The sequence below is a fragment of the Drosophila willistoni genome (genome assembly GCF_018902025.1).
Source record: "Drosophila willistoni isolate 14030-0811.24 chromosome XR unlocalized genomic scaffold, UCI_dwil_1.1 Seg106, whole genome shotgun sequence".
Taxonomy (NCBI): Eukaryota; Metazoa; Arthropoda; class Insecta; order Diptera; family Drosophilidae; genus Drosophila; species Drosophila willistoni.
This window is the reverse complement of record NW_025814055.1, coordinates 1,839,141-1,858,751: the sequence shown is the minus strand read 5'-3', so window position 1 is coordinate 1,858,751 and position 19,611 is coordinate 1,839,141. Positions and strand designations below refer to the sequence as shown.

Sequence of the window (19,611 nt, the reverse complement as noted above, 5' to 3'; positions counted from 1 at the left end):
TATTATTATTATTATTATTTTTAAAGTATAGGATATATGTAGTTATAAACTATCAACCTAACTATGTTTTACAAGCACTGGCAACTAAGGCCTTCGGCTTAGACGAAAACTACATCCATGCACTAGCCTGGGATTCGAACCCGGATCCTCGTTGTTCAGTTGACTAAATGACTGGGTCACTTAGACAACTTATCTACTAGGACTGCAGGGATACTAATACTTTGCTTAAATATTACTACAATATGTACATATAATGTATATGCAGTAGCGAATCTACGGGGGGTGAAAAAGGGGAAATATTTATTTATTTTATTAGCTCCAGCAGATTGGTAGAAGCGTTTGGATTAATTTTCTCCAAGCGTTTTCGTATAACAATAAATTTGTTGTGACTTTGATGCATTTTAATGCATTTGGTTTAAAAACCAAAAAAAATTAAAAACTTAGTCAATTAAAGTGTACTTATTATTTTCATCAAGCATCTCCCGTATTTTTTTACCTTATGCAATCAAATTTGGCACACTTAAATTTAATACTAATATCTAGCAAAATACTAAATTTGATCAAAATCGGACAAAAAACAGTCGAGTTATGCATATAAACCTTTTTTCCATAAGGCCGGAGTTGGCCGTTGGCTGGTGGGGGCGCTAGGGTGCTCGTATGATTGAGTGAGCGAGATACTAAGATATGCTTGTAAGAAGCATGTGAAAATGCATTTGTTTAATAAAGTTGAAACATTTGCTTTACTGGTGTATGGTATACCTAAGTCGGCGAGACGACTTACTTACTTCATTTCATTATAGTTCAGCATTTCTTTCACTCATGCTCCCGCTTGTTCGCAGAAAACTAGTGTGGGGTCAAAAGTATCAAATTTACATCGAAACCATACAAGTTGTTGTGTCAATGCAAAATTTGATTTAACAGGGTCATTCATTCAGTTTCTCCTTTTTTTATCCTCTGCAAAAAGAGTATTCCCATTTGGGTCAGAAGTGTGCAACGCATAGAAGGAAGCATCTCCGACCATATTCTTGATATTCAGAACGACAAGTGGATTTCAACGCAAACTCCTCCTAGACCGTAAAAGCTACACACAAATTTACAGTGTTAAATTTTTCATGTTTTGCTTGTTTATCTCGGATTCTGCCGGATCGGACCATTATATAACATAACTCCCAAATAAATCGCAAATTCACGAACAGTGACCTTTCTCAATAACGGTATTTTCTGAGCAATGGTCATAAAAGAATATATTGTATAATATTTGCTAGTTTTGTATACATACAAATGACTGTACCACTTGATTCAGATCGGGTGACTATATCATACAGCTCCCGTCCCTCTGGTTTTTTTTAAGTCGCTAAAAATGAAGCAATCGCTCGTTCATAAACTGTCTCCTTATTCCAAGTCTTGTTATAAAATTTACCATTTGTTATTATACCCTTGCAAAAAGGGTATATTAATTTTGGTCAAAAATGTGCAACGCATAGAAGGCCCGTCTGTCCGTCCGTCCGTCTGGATCAGCGCAAACTCCTCCTAGACCGTAAAAGCTACAGACCTGAAATTTTGCATGTAGGCTTGTATATATTGTTCAGTTTGTATATCTTGGATCGAGCCGGATCGGATTACTATATCATATAGTATTCCATGCAAAGGGTATCCCATTCCACTTTGATGGCTATAGATAAGGAAGCAGTTACCAAAAAAGTAGCAAGGGTATACAAACTTTGACGCGGTCGAAGTTAGCCCCGGCCCTCTTGTTTTTATTTCAAGTTTGCCTGAAATTGCCTAAAAAAGATAATACAAATAAACTGTGCTTGATACGTGGCATGCGAAAAGAAAATAAAACATATGTTGGTACTATATGTACCAGTGCCCCTAAGCTATGACATAAAAGTTGATAAATCATATTACAAAGTGCACCAATATTGTTTAAATTCATCACCTATATTTATATAATTAAACTACTACCATTTTGGACTGAACAAAAAATACCCCATTTTTAGTAATGAGCAAAGTAGTAAAAGAAAAAAGACATTTTGTGCTGTTCATAAAAATAGCAGTGGTGACTAAATATAACAATTTGTCAATTCCAAATTATTTGAAACTTCAAATTCAAATGCTAAACTGGGATCTGCTACCACGTTTCTTGGATAACTTCCCAATATTAAGCTTTATTGGACGGGTTTTCTTTTGTGACGCTTTTCTTAATATTTCCCCATAAATAAGAAACAAGCCCACATTGCTAAACCGTTTTATCGTGTCGTTTGGGTGGTATTTCCTGTGTTCCGGGCGATGTACATAATGTTTAGACCTTGCATCACCAAACAAGACTACTTTGCGTTCGTCTGGCCTGAGAACATGCTACTTTGCAATGAGAAGATTCATATGGAGTTTGGTCACAATACAAACGTGCTTTTACATGCTTTGAAGTCAAAAGTTGGACTTTCCTTGGACTTCTCGCGTTTAGCTATTGTTCTAGGAGTCGCCGACAAGTGACATCCCTTATAGACATGTTTAGATCATGTTTGACTTAATTGCAAGATGCAAATTAATTGAATCTGCTTTATCGAGCAATGTGCCAGGCATCTGAAGCCATTTTTGCACGTTTTACGACACATTGTTCGGGTTTTTTTATACCCTTGCAAAAAGGGTATATTAATTTTGGTCAAAAGTGTGCAACGCATAGAAGGAAGCATCTCCGACCATATAAAGTATATATATTCTTGATTAGCACGACGAGACGAGTTCAAATAGCCATGTCCGTCCGTCTTTTTTTAATAACTTATTTTCTGAGCTATTGTCGTGAAATTTAATAGTAGAGAGTTTATTACACATATAAACGACTATGCCAAATTTGATCAAGATCGAGTGACTATATCATATAGCTCCCATAGGAACGATCTTTCGAAAACAGTGACTTTTGTCAATAACTTCGTTACTTTTGACGCATTTGCTTTCAAATTAAACATTTGTTAGTTTAATATCTCTATTAATGACTGTGCCAAATTTGATAAGGATCGGGTAACTATATCATATAGCTCCCATAGGAACGATCGGTGGAAAACAGTGACTTTGATCAATATGTTCGTTATTTCCTATGCTAAGATTGTAGGCCGTTCTTTCGGACACATTAGCCTTTTTAGCTTCAACATTTTTCCACTTTGAAGGCTATAGGTAAGGAAAGAGTTACCAAAAAAGTTGCAAGGGTATACAAACTTTGACGCGGTCGAAGTTAGCCCCGGCCCTCTGGTTTTTTATAGTTTTTATCTTGTTTTCCAAGGTTTTTGATCCACTCCGTCTTTTCAGTAGAGCAATGCATTCCTTCTTCGACTAACATGAATATTTTAGCGTTAGTTGACGCAAATAATTGAACAACATAATTATTACTTTATTCACTCAATTTGAGTACTTACATTTGAAAGATTAATAACGGGTGTTTTTTAAAACGTTTGGTTTTTAAAATTGAAATGAAACACACAAAATTTGAATATTATTGTTAAATTTGTATTTGAGATGATAAAACGTAATGTAATGTTGGCCGCGACTGCGTTTCAAGTGATCAACACGGAAGGTCCAATTTTGCACCATTTTTTCGAGCATGTCTAAGGGAATTTCGCCAATAACACGACTGATATTGTCTTCCAATGCACCAATTGACGCTGGTTTGTCCTGGTAAACCAATGACTTTACATATCCCCACAAAAAATAATCCAGTGGTGTAATGTCACATGACCGCGGTGGCCAACTGACGGGTCCAAAACGAGAGATTAATTGTTCTCCGAACTCATCTTTCAATAGGTCCATTGTCTCACGTGCTGTGTGGCATGTCGCACCGTCTTGTTGAAACCACATATCAACCAGATCATTATCTCTCATTTTGGGCAAAAAAAGTCTGTTATCATCGAACGATAACGCTGTCCATTGACGGTGACGTGGCGACCGTTATCGTCTTTGAAGAAAAATGGTCCAATGATACCGCCAGCCCATAAACCGCACCAAACAGTGTTTTTTTCTGGATGCATAGGCAATTCTTGAATGGCTCTTGGCTGCTCATCACACCAGATACGACAGTTTTGTTTATTGACGTATCCGTTGAGCCAGAAATGTGCTTCATCGCTGAAGATTATTCGACGGTAAAACAGCGGATCTTCATCGAGCTGTTCCAATGCCCATTCAGCAAAAATTCGACGTTGTGGCAAGTCATTCGGCTTCAATTCTTGAACCAATTGAATTTTATAGGGTTTTAAACCTAAATCATTGCGCAAAATCTTCCATGTAGTCGAAGGACACAGTCCCAATTGCTGAGAATGCCGACGAATGGACAATTCATGATCTTCATTGACACTGGCCACTACAGCTGCAATATTCTCTTATGTGCGCACTCTCCGTACACGATTCGATGGTTGAATGTCCAATAAAGTAAAATGTGTGCGAAATTTGTCCACAATTGCCTTTATGGCTTGCTCGGTTGGTCGGTTGTGTCGACCATAATAAGGACGTAATTTGCGAAACACATTTTTCACAGAACACGAATTTTGATAATAAAATTCAATGATTTGTAAACGTTGTTCGGGCGTAAGTCTTTCCATGATGAAATGGCAAACTAAACTGAGCATTTTTCACGTTCACAGCTGTCATGATCATCATTCGGTATGTCAGTGTTGCCAACGTGAAAAACCAAACGCTTAAAAAAACACCCGTTACAAACCAAAAGGCTGGTCTAACTTTTGTCGGAAAATTCTACGGTTGAACCGATGTTTTACAACATCAAAGTTAAATTGGATTGTCTAGATATATGGGTTTTTACTGCCTATTTACATTATAAGCTTAAAATCTATTTAACTTACACTGATACCCTTACACTGACACACACTTTTTGGGTCAGAGTCGTATAACTCTTAATTTAAATAGGGTACAAATATTTGCAATGCCAAATGCTGACATCCACACACACATATATGTAAATAAATGTAGAATTGTTAAGTAGAGATGGACAACGTAGAAGAGATTTTGAATGAGAAGGAAGTTAAAGGAAATAAGCATATGGCAGAGTATGTGTGTGCACATACATACATATGTGTCACCAACATATGCATCAGGACGGGGGGAGGCGATTTCAACAAAATGACCAGGAGCAGTACCAACAAGCACAACAGCAGCAATCGCCCTGACAGTGGTAAAGGCATAAAATATTGGCGTCTAAAGCAGACATGAGCAGCTCCAACCCCGAGTTGACAGCACTGTCCATTCGCATTGCAAAAACAGTTAGAGTTATAGTTACATACGTGTTAAGGGCGGGCTGTTACATACATACATATACATATATAGATAGATGCGATGGTGTGGGCGTCGGTATGTTGGCAAATGAGTGGGATGGCTGCTTGGCCTGCATGTTGAAACGTCATCTGTCAGACATAATGAAAATAATGGAGCAGAAAATGTCACATGGTTAGGATATACATATGCTTCTACATATTTACTTACCAACATACATACTACATACAGTGGCGAAATTTCTCACATTTCCCCACCTTCACCCTCGCAAAAGCGATATTTTACCTTTTTTATACCCTTCCAAAAAGACTTTGACTCGGTCGAAGTTAGCCCCGGCCCTCTGATTCATGCATCTTTTTTTGAGAAAAGGCCTAAACCTATGTAAAAGAGGCGTTGACTACACACAGGTAGTAGCCACCTTCAACCATAGGTATGGGAAGTGAATTCTTGTTCACAAGTATTGCAACGGACGTTGAAGATGGAAGTCCAATTGAAAGTGAATCCATGTCGAAAGGGCTGAAAAATTCATACATAAAAAGTAAGAAATGTGATTTACAGTATTGTTGAGCCATTTTAATGAACGGGTTCATTGACTCATCATTGAATTATTAATTGGTTTAGTCACTTGCTTAGTTGCTCGCTTCCTTGTTCATAACTATATCATTGACCAAATGATTGACACAATTATTTTTGGAGGTCACTGATCATATTTTATAATAGTGTGAAAGCAATAAATTAACACTAGACGAAAGTTTATAACGCGTTTGTTTTAATTAAAAATACAAAGGATATATAAAAACCAGAGGGCCGGGGCTAACTTTGACCGCGTCAAAGTTTGTATACCCTTGCTAGTTTTTTGTGTAAAAGGTCTAATATTTGCGAAAGAACGGCTTAGGAAATAACGAAGATATTGATCAAAGTCACTGTTCACCACCGATTGTTCCTATGGAAGCTATATGATATAGTCGCCCGATCTTAATCAAATTTGGCACAGTCATTAATAGTTATGCTAAACTGAGAAATAAAAATTTTTATGACAATTGCTTCAAAAGTAACGAAGTTATTGACAAAAGTCACTGTTTTCGACCGATCGTGTCAGCTGTGTAGCTCTAACGGTCTAGGAGGAGTTTGCGTTGATCCAGACGGACGGACGGACGGACGGACGGACATGGCTATATGAACTCGTCTCGTCATGCTGATCAAGAATATATATACTTTATATGGTCGGAAATTTGTTATGTATACTCGTGTAGTATGTAAATGTATAGACAATTGGAATTTTGGCCACGCCCTCTTACGCCTTCAGAATTTAAATAAAACTGTTTTTCTTAAAAACTATGACAGCTACCGACATTAAATATGGTTTGTAAACTAGCATAATAGACGCGCAGATATTGACTACTTTAAAATTTTGACGGAAGTGGGCGTTTCCGTCCCCGAAAATGAAATAAAACTGATTTTCTCGAAAACTAGCAAAGCTGACTATCGCCACCAAATTCGGCAGACCAATTAATCTTCTATATTTTTACCAAACTACCAAATTTTATTGAAATCGGACTATGAGACTTGTTAATACAATTTAACAGACACACATTTGGTTTTCGAAATTTGAAATATTTGTTTCACCTTGTGTATGGTATACCCAAGTCGGCGAGTCGACTTACTTACTTCATTATACCCTTGCAAAAAGGGTATATTAATTTTGGTCAGAAGTGTCCAACGCATAGAAGGAAGTATTTCCGACCATATAAAGTATATATATTCCTGATAAGCATGACGAGACGAGTTCGAATAGCCATGTCCGTCCGTCTGGATCAGCGCAAACTCCTCCTAGACCGTTAGAGCTACAGAGTTGAAATTTTGCTCGTAGGCTTGCCTATACTGCAGGGATTGTATATCTCGGATTTAGCCGGATGGAACCACTATATTACATAGCTCCCATACAAGCTATTGTCGTTATTTAATATTGAGATTTAATATTGGTGAGTTAGTTACACATATAAACGACTATGCCAAATTTGATCAAGATCGGGTGACTATATCATATAGCTCGCATAGGAACGATCGATCGAAAACAGTGACTTTGGTCAATAACTTCGTTACTTTTGAAGCAATTGCCACAAAAATGTATATTTCTCAGTTTGGCATAACTATTATTGACTGTGCCAAATTTGATAAAGATCGGGTGACTATATCATATAGCTCCCATCGGAACGATCGGTGGAAAACAGTGACCTTAATCAATATCTTAGTTATTTGCTATACTAAGATTGTAGGCCGTTTTTTTTGCAAACATAAGTCTTTTTAGCTAAAACGTTTTTCCACTTTGATGGCTATAGGTAAGGAACGAGTGACCAAAAAAGTTGCAAGGGTATACAAACTTTTTCGCGGTCGTAGTTAGCCCCGGCTCTCTGGTTTTTTATACCCTTGCAGAGGGTATTATAAAATTGGTCAGATGTTTGTAACACACAGAAGGAGACGTTTCCGACCACATAAAGTATTTATATTCTTGATCAGCATGAGAAGCTGAGTTGATATAGCCATGTCCGCCTGTTTGTCCGTCTGTGCGTATGCCTTTTACTCAGCCGTCTTAAGAGCTATCGGGATGAAATGTTTTTCGGGCATTTTCATAAAAATTGGAGTATCCCCATGAAATTTACCAATATGATAGTATTCGATAGAAATCTCAGATCCCAAAATTTGAATCTGATCGGATAAATAGAACACAAGCTACAGTCAATATAAATCGGTTCAAAACGCTGCCGGCAGCGCTACTTGCTGCCTATTACGTCATCATCAAATCAACAGAGCACATGCATACACACACAGACGCAACGCTACATCATCTGTATGTGTATGCGTGCCGTGCTTTGCTTAGGGAATGATGGAAGAAGAAGAAAAAATTGTAGTAAAAAGAGAAATAATGTTTTGTTTGTGCATTGATAAATTGAGTTGCAGGGAAAGAAATTCCAAAATGTAAAAATATTATTGCCAAGGACTGTAAGAGTATATAAACTTCGGCATATCCGAAGTTAGTTTCTTTGATGATTTTTTTTAAATTTTGTTCAGATGCTTTTTACAAGCATATGTTATTGTTAGTATCTCGCTCACGCAAGCATACGAACACCCTAGCGCCCCCACCAGACGAAAGGCGCGTGGTTAAATCTTTATAGATACAAAATGTGCGCATTTGAATATTTGCTCTAAGCAAATATTCATACCAAATTTTGTGTCTCCAGTCAGTGTAGTTGTTGAGAAAATCGGTTTTATTTAATTTGCGGGGGCGGTAAGGGGCGTGGCAAATATTTGAAACCAAATCGATAACTGTACATACTAGACAAGACTACATACCACAGCCACCACTGTGGCTCTAATAGTCGGACGGACGGACAGACACGTTTCGGCTGTTGATGCTGATCAAGAATATATATACTTTATGGTGTCGGAAAAGCTTCCTTCTGCCTTCTGTTACATACATTTTGGCGACTTTAATAATTTCACCCTATGGGTGTATGGTATAAAAATTCAAAGAAGCTAAACTATTTTACAATTGACCATTCTACTCTAAATAGGGCTATTGAGTCCGAGTAGCTTAAGTAAATAATTAACATAAATATTTATGCATTTTTATACCATACACCCATAGGGTGAAATGGTATATTAAAGTCGCCAAAATGTATGTAACAGGCAGAAGGAAGCCTCTCCGACCCCACAAAGTATATATATTCTTGATCAGGATCAACAACCGAGTCGATCTAGCCATGTCCGTCTGTCCGTCTGTCTGTCCGTATGAACACCTAGATCTCGGAGACTATAAGAGCTAGAGCCACCAAATTTGGTATGCAGTCTCGTGTAGTATGTACGCTTATCGAGTTTTTGCCACGCCCCCTTCCGCCCCCGGAATTTACATAACTCTGATTTTCTTAAAAACTATGTAAGCTACCGACATTAAATTTGGTATGTAAGCTAGCTTAATAGATTATTTCCGCCCCCGAAAATTAAACAAAACTGATGTGCTCGAAAACTAACAAAGCTAAAGTCACCAAATTTAGTATGTATATTGGCTTAGTATGCGAGCAGAATACATATATTTTAATATGTTGCCACGCCCACTTCCGCCTCCATAATTTAGAAAAAACCGATTGGCTCTTGCAATTTTTTGACCATAGCGATCAAATTTGGCAGACTAATAAATCTTATCTATTTCTATCAAACTACCAAATTTGATTGAAATCGGACTAGAAACATACAAAATTTATACGTATGAACGTATTTTGCTACGCGATCCATAAGGGCAGAATTGGCCGTTGGCTAGTGGCGGCGCTAGAGTGCTCGTGTGTTTGTAGAGTGAGCGAGATAGCACATGGTATGAGCATAATAAAACAATTTAATAGACATACATTTGGTTTTTAAAATTTTAAATATTTGTTTCACCTGGTGTATGGTATACCCAAGTCGGCGAGACGACTTACTTACTTCATTTAATATTAAAACTACAATGTTAACTCTATCTCGAAGTTGCACGATTAATAATCACCGCGCACAAGTACGAAATAATTAACACACAAACAAATGCCTTGGGATTTATTCTTATATTATATAAATCAAAAAAAATTATGTATAATATGCGTGTCAACAGGAGCGAACGAAAAGAATCGACAAAAGAGTCTTACATCATAGAGACCTCCATAAAAAGGGGTTTCATGCGTGGAAATAATTAAGCCATAAACCTCGACCTGGTTTTCCCCTGAATTCGGAGACTTGTGAGCTTGAAGTATTTACACCTAAAACAAAAAAATAAATGCTGAAATTATTATACATATGTATGTACATATATATATATTTATTTTTGTTGTTTTTTTTTTTCTTTTTCTTTTCTCCTTCATAACAAAAATGGCGACGATAAGTCACCAGCCAGGCCACTTCCGCACGAAAACAGCATAAAAAACAGTCAGAGGCAATTTGTAAGAGTGTGGCCAAACTGCGGGGCATTGGGAACTATGCAGGGACCTAACCTCGTTTTACCATCATAATGTGTACCCATAATGCTCCAAAGAACAATAAAATGAAAAAACAAAAATAATAATAATAAAGCCATAATAGGCAAAAATATTTAAATCAAATGAAATACTCAACAGCATCAGAACCGAAAAACTTAAGGAATTTTCTTTTAACCGACCCAAAAGAAATAAAACCAAAAAAAGCCTTCGGCTGCATCGAAGTTTACACACCCTTACAGGATTTCGTGTTGCTTATTCCCTATCTATAGATGTCAAAATAAAAACCTTTTTTTTTTTAATTTAATTTAGGCCTACATGTAAAGCCGGAGTAATACAATTTTATCGTGTGAGAGACAGCTATTTGAAAAAATGAAGTAAGTAAGTCGTCTCGCCGACTTAGGTATACCATACACCAGTAAAGCAAATATTTCAACTTTATTAAACAAATGCATTTTCACATGCTTCTTACAAGCATATCTTAGTATCTCGCTCACTCAATCATACGAGCACCCTAGCGCCCCCACAAGCCAACGGCCAACTCCGGCCTTATGGACAAACGTTTATATGGATAACTCGACTGTTTTTTGTCCGATTTTGATCAAATTGAGTATTTTGCTAGATATTAGTATTAAATTTAAGTGTGCCAAATTTGATTCCATAAGGTAAAACATACGGGAGATAATCAAGATTTTCAAATTACGTGGGCGGAAAAAGGCGTGGCAAAATTTTTATACATACAAAATGTGTGCATTTACTAAGCAAATATACATACCAAATATGGTGTCTCTAGCTGGAATAGTTTTTGAGATAAACGCTTTTTTTAAATTGCGGGGGCGGAAAGGGGCGTGCAAAAATTTGAAATAAACTTGATCACTCTACATACTACACGAGTCTACATACCAAATTTGGTGGCTCTAACTCTTACAGTCTCCGAGATCTAGGTGTTTATACGGACAGACGGACGGACAGACGGACATGGCTAGATCGACTCGGTTGTTGATCCTGATCAAGAATATATATACTTTGTGGGGTCGGAGATGCTTCCTTCTGCCTGTTACATACATTTTGGCGACTTTAATATACCATTTCACCCTATGGGTGTATGGTATAAAAAGTATTTCCAGGATTATAGCTTGTTATGTTTGGTTATAGTCCGATTAAAAAAAAATGTTAAAGAAGCTAATTTCGGCTATGCCCTTATAGTCTTTGACTATATGTCACGTTTAAACTCCCACAATCGTTTAATGCTTTCTATTTCGTCAGGCCCTCAATCTTAATTTTCCGTCGTTTCCATTTCTTCTTTGCATATTTATGCTCTGCGGTAGTTTGAAGTTTTTGACCAATATTGCTTTTGGTACGATTTAAAGAAAAATACCTATGGAAGCTTTATGATAAATACATTTCAATACACAAGTACAATTTTAGCACTCTATCTGTTTAAGAATAAACATCGTGTTCATCTGAAGCGGCTTCACCAAATCAGTACACTAAAGAAAATATAATACAACTGTACTTTGGCACAAACAACTAACCTAGCATATGACTAGAATTACAATCAGCCACACGCGTTGTGGGAAAAACACTTGTAATTGTAAACTAACCCAAACGATCACAACGGCAGGATGTCAAGTGGCTGACGCCGTGCCCAAAATAATAATAATTTTTCAACCCCCGAATACGTGGGTGTGACTCGTACTAGAATAAGATCTCCTTAAGAACAATTGTTACCTCCTAGAGCCTAAGATTCCCTATATAAACTCCGTACTTTAGTAAATAAAATCAGTTCATATTTTGAATTCAACGAATGAAGATTGGGTTATTTTCCTTCTCTCCCGGAATCCTTATTCACTATCCTTAACCATCTAGCAGCAGGTGATCCAGGTGTTCTTGTTGGACAAGCTTAAATAAAAAAAAAAAAATATTCTGCCGAAAGATGGGGGAAAATTATTCCTTCTTCGCGTGGCTCACTTCTGTTTAAAATCAGTGTAGCTTTTTCGAAGGGTATTAATATGCGCATGCAAAAAAAGGAGAAAAAATAAGAAAAAGGAGGCAAAAGGAAGTTCCGAGTATTATAACGACTTTTATTAATTTTTCTCCCCTTTCCCCTCTTGTCGAGTTCTTCGTGCTATATTTCGTGTACTCGGTTAATTCTTTTTTTCTACCCGCTTAGTCCAGTTCAAGTTTTTCACTAAACAACTTTGCACGCACTTAAAAGGTGACCGCAAGAATTCAGGCTTACTTGATTCGGTCTTTGTTTCTCAGTAGTTTTCTGATTTCGGTCTAAGTGCTTGATTTATGTGCTCGTAAAAAACTTTAAATTGTGCCCTTCCCCCATCATCCAAAATCGGTAAACTATTCACCAACAAGTGACAAAAAACATTCTGTTTTTGAAAAAAAAGGTTCTAAAATGCCATACAATTTTTATTTTTAAAAATGATTGAATGCTACAGCCTCTTCACACTTAATATCACATTAAGTGAGTTGTGATTAAAGTAAATACATATAGTAACAATTACAATGGCCACCAGTAACTTGTAGCTAAAAATGTTGTTTTAGTATGATTGTGTGGCAATGTGGATAGCGTAGTTATTTTTATAGTCGATGTTTGTAACACAATCGATTGGAAGAACATTATCATTCTGCCATGTTTAATGATAGTTTGTATGCATGTATCTAATGCGAGTCCAAGTTCAGTTGATTGTCATGTCAAATTTACAGCCAAATGGATTGAAATTGAGACAATGGTCGAAAAGTAGGTAGACGTGACCAAGCTCGACTATGGATTCTTGGAGAGGAAGTAAGGAGAGAGAAGAGAAGGAAAGGACGAGAGAGCGTGTGAGCGATGATGCTGGTCCACGACGAACATCTAGATTAGAAAACTCTATTTATAAACATCACAGTACTTGCCCTTTTTCACCTGGCAAAGAAAAAATTGATGACTGTTACGTTACCTAGAGCAAGCCAAAATCAAATTAATTCAATTAAAGTCAACGCACTTTAGGAAAAACTAAGACCATTCGTTTTGACACGCTCCAGAGCTGAGGAGAAGAAACAGCCAAAGGGCAAGCAAATAAATTGCCTTGTCCTTGTCTGAGTTGTGTAGATAAGTATGATTGGAAGTATGTTTGTACATATGTATGTATGGCAAGCCTAGAAGTTTGTGACCTTGCAAAAGAGGACTTTAATAAGGATACATCCTTTAGTAGGCTGATTTTCACTGTGTTTTTATGATTTGTAAACCAATGGGTAAAATATATGTAACCGGCAGAATTAAGATTTTCAAGTCGATCTAGCCGTGTCCACCCATCCGCCCGTTATTCAGAACCTCAGAGGATGGGAATATATATGTATATGTCAGTCAATAATGAGAGTGCAACCAAGGCTATTCAAGGGTATTATATATGTATGAACTTATGAATCGTGTCTAAATTATTTACAATAGTGAAACACACTTGAAGCATCATATACCAAACATATTTATTATTTTGATTCAGAATGTTAGTTCATGCGTAAATTAATTTTTGACGGTGATAGAAGGCATACATGTGACAATAAAAATGCAAAATTCAGTAGTTTAATATATGTAGTTTATGCAAAAATATGAACTTTTTAGTTGCTTTTATTTGCTATTAAACATTTTAATAAGGGAGGGATATAGGTAAAGGCAAAATTTATAAATATTAGTTTAATTCGATGGCGATTTTTTGGCCTTGCTTGACTTTTCTGGACTATTGCCCTAGTAGAGTTTTTCCAGTAGTTGCTATTGCCACCTTCCTTATAAAACAGATACTTCGGATCCATTGATTTTCCTTTTAAGCCTAGCAAAAAGCATTCAAAAGAGTTGACGAGTTCCACGGCCAATGGAAGCAATTGCCTGCTTCGAGTGTCTATATTGCTAATGATGACGTTGATTCTTTGTTTAGGAAACTTTCTGTATGTGTGTATGAATCTTGACTTGCAAGTGATGAAAATATTAAATATGGAAACGATTGTATACAGAGTATTATATAAATTCACTTAGCATACTTTTTTGGGCAAAATACAAGTTTTTGATGGTAAAAGCGAGATGCCACGCTCATTTTATCAAAAATCAATTGCAAAATATATTTGTTACTTTACGCAATACAACGAGAAAAATGAAGTAAGTAAGTCGTCTCGCCGACTTGGGTATACCATACACCAGGTGAAACAAATATTTAAAATTTCGAAAACCAAATGTATGTCTATTAAATTGCTTTAACATGCCCTCATACCATATGATATCTCGCTCACTCTACAAACACGAGCACTCTAGCGCCGCCACTAGCCAACGACCAATTCTGCCCTTATGGATCGCGTAGCAAAATACATTCATACGTATATTTTGCATGTTTCTAGTCCGATTTCAATAAAATTTGGTAGTTTGATAGAAATAGATAAGATTAATTAGTCTGCCAAATTTGATCGCGATGGTCAAAAAATTGCAAGAGCCAATCGGTTTTTTCTAAATTATGGAGGCGGAAGTGGGCGTGGCAACATATTAAAATATATATATTCTGCGCGCATATATATACTAAATTTGGTGACTTTAGCTTTGTTAGTTTTCGAGAAAATCTGTTTTGTTTAATTTGCGGGGGCGGAAATGGGCGTGGCAAAATTTTTAAATAGTCAATATCTGCGCGTGTATTAAGTTAGCTTACATACCAAATTTAATGTCGGTAGCTTTCATAGTTTTTAAGAAAATCAGAGTTATGTAATTTCCGGGGGCGGAAGGGGGCGTGGCAAAAATTTGAAATAAACTTGATCACTCTACATACTACACGAGACTGCATACCAAACTTGGTGGCTCTAGCTCTTATAGTCTCCGAGATCTAGGTCTTCATACGGACGGACAGACGGACATGGCTAGATCGACTCGGTTTTTGATCCTGATCAAGAATATATATACTTTGTGGGGTCGGAGATGCTTCCCTCTGCCTGTTACATACATTTTGGCGACTTTAATATACCATTTCACCCTATGGGTGTATGTTATAAAAATATTGTTAAAAATTGATTTTTGAATTAAATGTTCATAAATGTTTATATAAATTAGCATACTTTTTTAAGCAACTACATGTTTATACCATACACACCCATAGGGTGAAATGGTATATTAAAGTCGCCAAAATGTATGTAACAGGCAGAAGGAAGCATCTCCGACCCCACAAAGTATATATATTCTTGATCAGGATCAACAACCGAGTCGATCTAGCCATGTCCGTCTGTCCGTCCGTCCGTCCGTATGAACACCTAGATCTCGGAGACTATAAGAGCTAGAGCCACCAAATTTGGTATGCAGTCTCGTGTAGTATGTACGCTTATCGAGTTTGTTTCAAATTTTTACCACGCCCCCTTCCGGCCACGGAATTTACAAAAAACTATGTAGGCTACCGACATTAAATTTGGTATGTAAGCTTACTTAATACACGCGCAGATATTGACTATTTAAAAATTTTGCCACGCCCATTTCCGCCCCCGGAAATTAAACAAAACTGATTTTCTAGAAAACTAACAAAGCTAAAGTCACCAAATTTAGTATGTATACTGGCTTAGTATGCGCGCAGAATATATATATTTTAATATGTTGCCACGCTCCATAATTTAGAAAAAACCGATTGGCTCTTGCAATTTTTTGACCATCGCGATCAAATTTGGCATACTAATAAATCTTATCTATTTCTATCAAACTACCAAATTTGATTGAAATCGGACTAGAAACATGCAAAATATACGTATGAACGTATTTTGCTACGCGATCCACAAGGGCAGAATTGGCCCTTGGTTAGTGGCGGCGCCAGAGTGGTCGTGTGTTTGTAGAGTGAGCGAGATATCATATGGTATGAGGCATGTTAAAACAATTTAATAGACATACATTTGGTTTTCGAAATTTTAAATATTTGTTTCACCTGGTGTATGGTATACCCAAGTCGGTGAGACGACTTACTTACTTCATTTACTATTAAAAACCAGAGAGCTGGGGCTAACTTCGACCGCGTAAAAGTTTGTATATCCTTGCAACTTTTTTGGTAACTCTTTCCTTACCTATAGCCACCAAAGTGGAAAAAAGTTTTATGTAAAAAGGCTAATGTTTGCGAAAGAACGTCCTACAATCTTAGCATTGGAAATAACCAAGTTATTTCTTTATATAGTACATATATATATAATGGCATTGACGTATTACATATATAAACAAAGTTTAAACTAAAGAAATAGAAAATATTAAATGTAATAAGATAATAGGATACATATAAAAAGAAAACAGGATAGGTTAAAATAAAGATGATTACAACTACTTACGAGCGAGAAATGACAAGAGCGCAGTTTTTATACCCGGAAGCGATGTTTCGGAACCGATAACTTGCCAAAGTCTGTTGTAGTCACTATACGAAAAGGTTCACGCAGAGAAAAGTTAGTTGTACAAGTGGGAAGTATAAGCGATGTTAAATTGCGGATCCTTTTAGATGGAACAAAAATATTAATTTGCCTCAACAGCTCGGAAGAGTCAATCTCACCATTTAAAAGTTTGTAAAGAAAAGTTACACCAAGCATAATTCTACGATTAGTTAAAGAAGGAAGGTTAATTAACTGAAGTCGACTAGAATAATAGTCGTACAGTTGGATCCCAGCGCAAATCACGAAAGGCAAAGAGTAAAAACTGTTTTTGTACAGATTCTAATTTGTTTTGATAAAACTCATATTGAGGAGACCAAACACAAGATCCATACTCCAATATGGGGCGGACTTAACAAGTATAAAGTATTTTGGTAGTATATGGATCCTTGAACTCCTTCGACCAGCGCTTCATAAAGCCAAGAACACTCTTAGCCCTACTAACAGCAGTCGATATATGCTGATTAAAACTAAGTTTGTGGTCTATTAAGATCCCCAAATCTTTTACAACCAAAGAAGTATTATTAATTCTTTCTAACGGGATATTATTAAAAAAGTAACTCGTTAATTGGGGAGAACCTCTATAAAAAGACATCAAGTTAGCCCTACACCACCCCTGAAAAGCATTCAAGTCAGCTTGCAAGGTATGGCATAAAAGAGAGTCTACGATGGGATTAGCGATTTTTATCGCTCATCGGCATACAGAAGAACTCTGGAATTTAAGAGAACGGTGGGGAGATCATTAATAAAATGGTGAATAGTAATAGGCCAAGGTGACTGCCCTGTTGGACTCCCGATTCAACACAAATGATCTTAGAAAGAGAGGACCTAAAAAGAACCCACTGCCTCCTATTGCTTAGATATTGTGAAATCCAAGCAAGGAGAGTATCCGGAAAGCCAACTAAATTCAGCTTATTTAATAGTAATGCATGGTTTACCGAATCGAAAGACTTTCTGAAATCCGTATATATAACATCAGTTTGCTTTTGTTTCTTAAAACCTTGGAAAAAATAGATTTACATAAATGCTGTATTTGAGACGTCATAGAAATTCCTCTGTAATTGGTCACGGCGGATTTATTGCCACATTTGTGAAGAGGTAAAATAAACGAATTTCATATAGCTGGAAACTCGGACAGTGTAAGGGACAACTCAAAAAGCTTAAGTAAAGGCGAGCACAATGACTTCGCAAAGAACCTCAGGACACAAGCGGGAATACCGTCTGGGCCCGGTGAGTATACCGGCATAATCGTTAGTTCCTTATCTACCGAACTTTCCGTTATAATACGATTAAGAATGCAGTTGGACGTCGTTATAGGACATGGATATTTCGGACTACAGTTGTACTTAGTAGATATGTACGTAGTCGAGAAGAAGTTAGCAAATAAATTAGAAATAGATTGATCAGAAGAGGCCGAAACATTATTAATGAAGTAAGTAAGTCGTCTCGCCGACTTAGGTATACCATACACCAGTAAAGCAAATATTTCAACTTTATTAAACAAATGCATTTTCACATGCTTTTTACAAGCATATCTTAGTATCTCGCTCACTCAGTCATACGAGCACCCTAGCGCCCCCACCAGCCAACGGCCAACTCCGGCCTTATGGAAAAACGTTTATATGCATAACTCGACTGTTTTTTGTCCGATTTTGATCAAATTTGGTATTTTGCTAGATATTAGTATTAAATTTAAATGTGTCAAGTGTAATTGCATAAGGTAAAAAAATACTGGAGATAATCAAGTTTTTCAAATAACGGGGGCGGAAAAGGGCGTGGCAAAATTTTTACACATACAAAATGTGTGCATTTACTAAGCGAATATACATACCAAATATGGTGTCTCTAGCTCGAATAGTTTTTGAGATAAACGCTTTTTTTAAATTGCGGGGGCGGAAAGGGGCGTGGCAAAAATTTGGATTAAACTTGATCACTCTACATACTACACGAGTCTACATACCAAATTTGGTGGCTCTAGCTCTTACAGTCTCCGAGATCTAGGTGTTCATACGGACAGACAGACGGACAGACGGACATGGCTAGATCGACTCGGTTGTTGATCCTGATCAAGAATATATATACTTTGTGGGGTCGGAGATGCTTCCTTCTGCCTGTTATATACATTATGGCGACTTTAATATACAATTTCACCCTATGGGTGTATGGTATAAAAACTGCAAACGATGGTAGGGAGATAGAATTTCGCTTTGAGTTAACGAAACTATAGAACTCTTTAGGATTTTCGGAGAATTGCAACTTGCAACGTTGTAAGTAAATATTATAGCATTCAGAATTAGAAACAATAAAATTCGATTCAGCAACCAAGTAACGAGAAAGATCCGATGATAGACCAGTGACTTTATATTTTTTGTAATATTTCGAATTAGGATTCTTCAGTTTTGACAGCCCCCGCGTAATCCATGGTGATTTTTGGGTCACCACAGCAGACACTAGGGGTCAGTCAGAAATGGCGGAATTGGGGAATATTTAATAATTTAATAGATTCTAAGTGTTGTAAGTAGGTTGGCCATTCCGATTGGGGCGGAATGTAAGAACAGGTAACAAAAATGGAAAAACGAGTGAAAGATACCTTAACGCATTTAAATTCGATACTACTTGAGACACGTATTGTTATCAAACCCGATGATAGGGCGGAATCTAATATGAACTAAGATACGCTGAATTAAGATACGCTTTTTGCAAGGGTAAAAAAATGTAAGCACATACAGTTTCAGTTACAACACAAAAGGAAAATTAATATATGTAGGTTCAATTGTTATGCCGTAGCAAAAGAATTTCAAAGCAAAAGCAGCCAGGGCAACCGAAACAAAAGACGACGTAGTGGTATTGAGAACTACTAGCAAATACAACTTAAATGAATAAATATCCACAAATATACATATGTACATATGTACTACATATGTATAAG

The 19,611-nt window shown here is 36.8% G+C and overlaps 1 protein-coding gene across 2 annotated transcripts in view; it reads left to right on the top strand.

Moving 5' to 3' along the window:
* The window catches only part of LOC6651905 (echinoderm microtubule-associated protein-like CG42247), a 148,609-nt gene that overhangs the window by 61,648 nt on the left and 67,350 nt on the right, over positions 1–19,611 (top strand). Inside the window, exon 1 of one of the 2 annotated variants that reach the window (XM_023180972.2) lies at positions 12,594–12,618. The exons of the other annotated variant lie outside the window; for it this stretch is intronic. The gene's annotated coding sequence lies outside the window, so the exon portion shown is untranslated. Of the gene's footprint in view, positions 1–12,593; positions 12,619–19,611 lie in introns of those variants that run through there. 2 annotated transcript variants of the gene reach the window in all.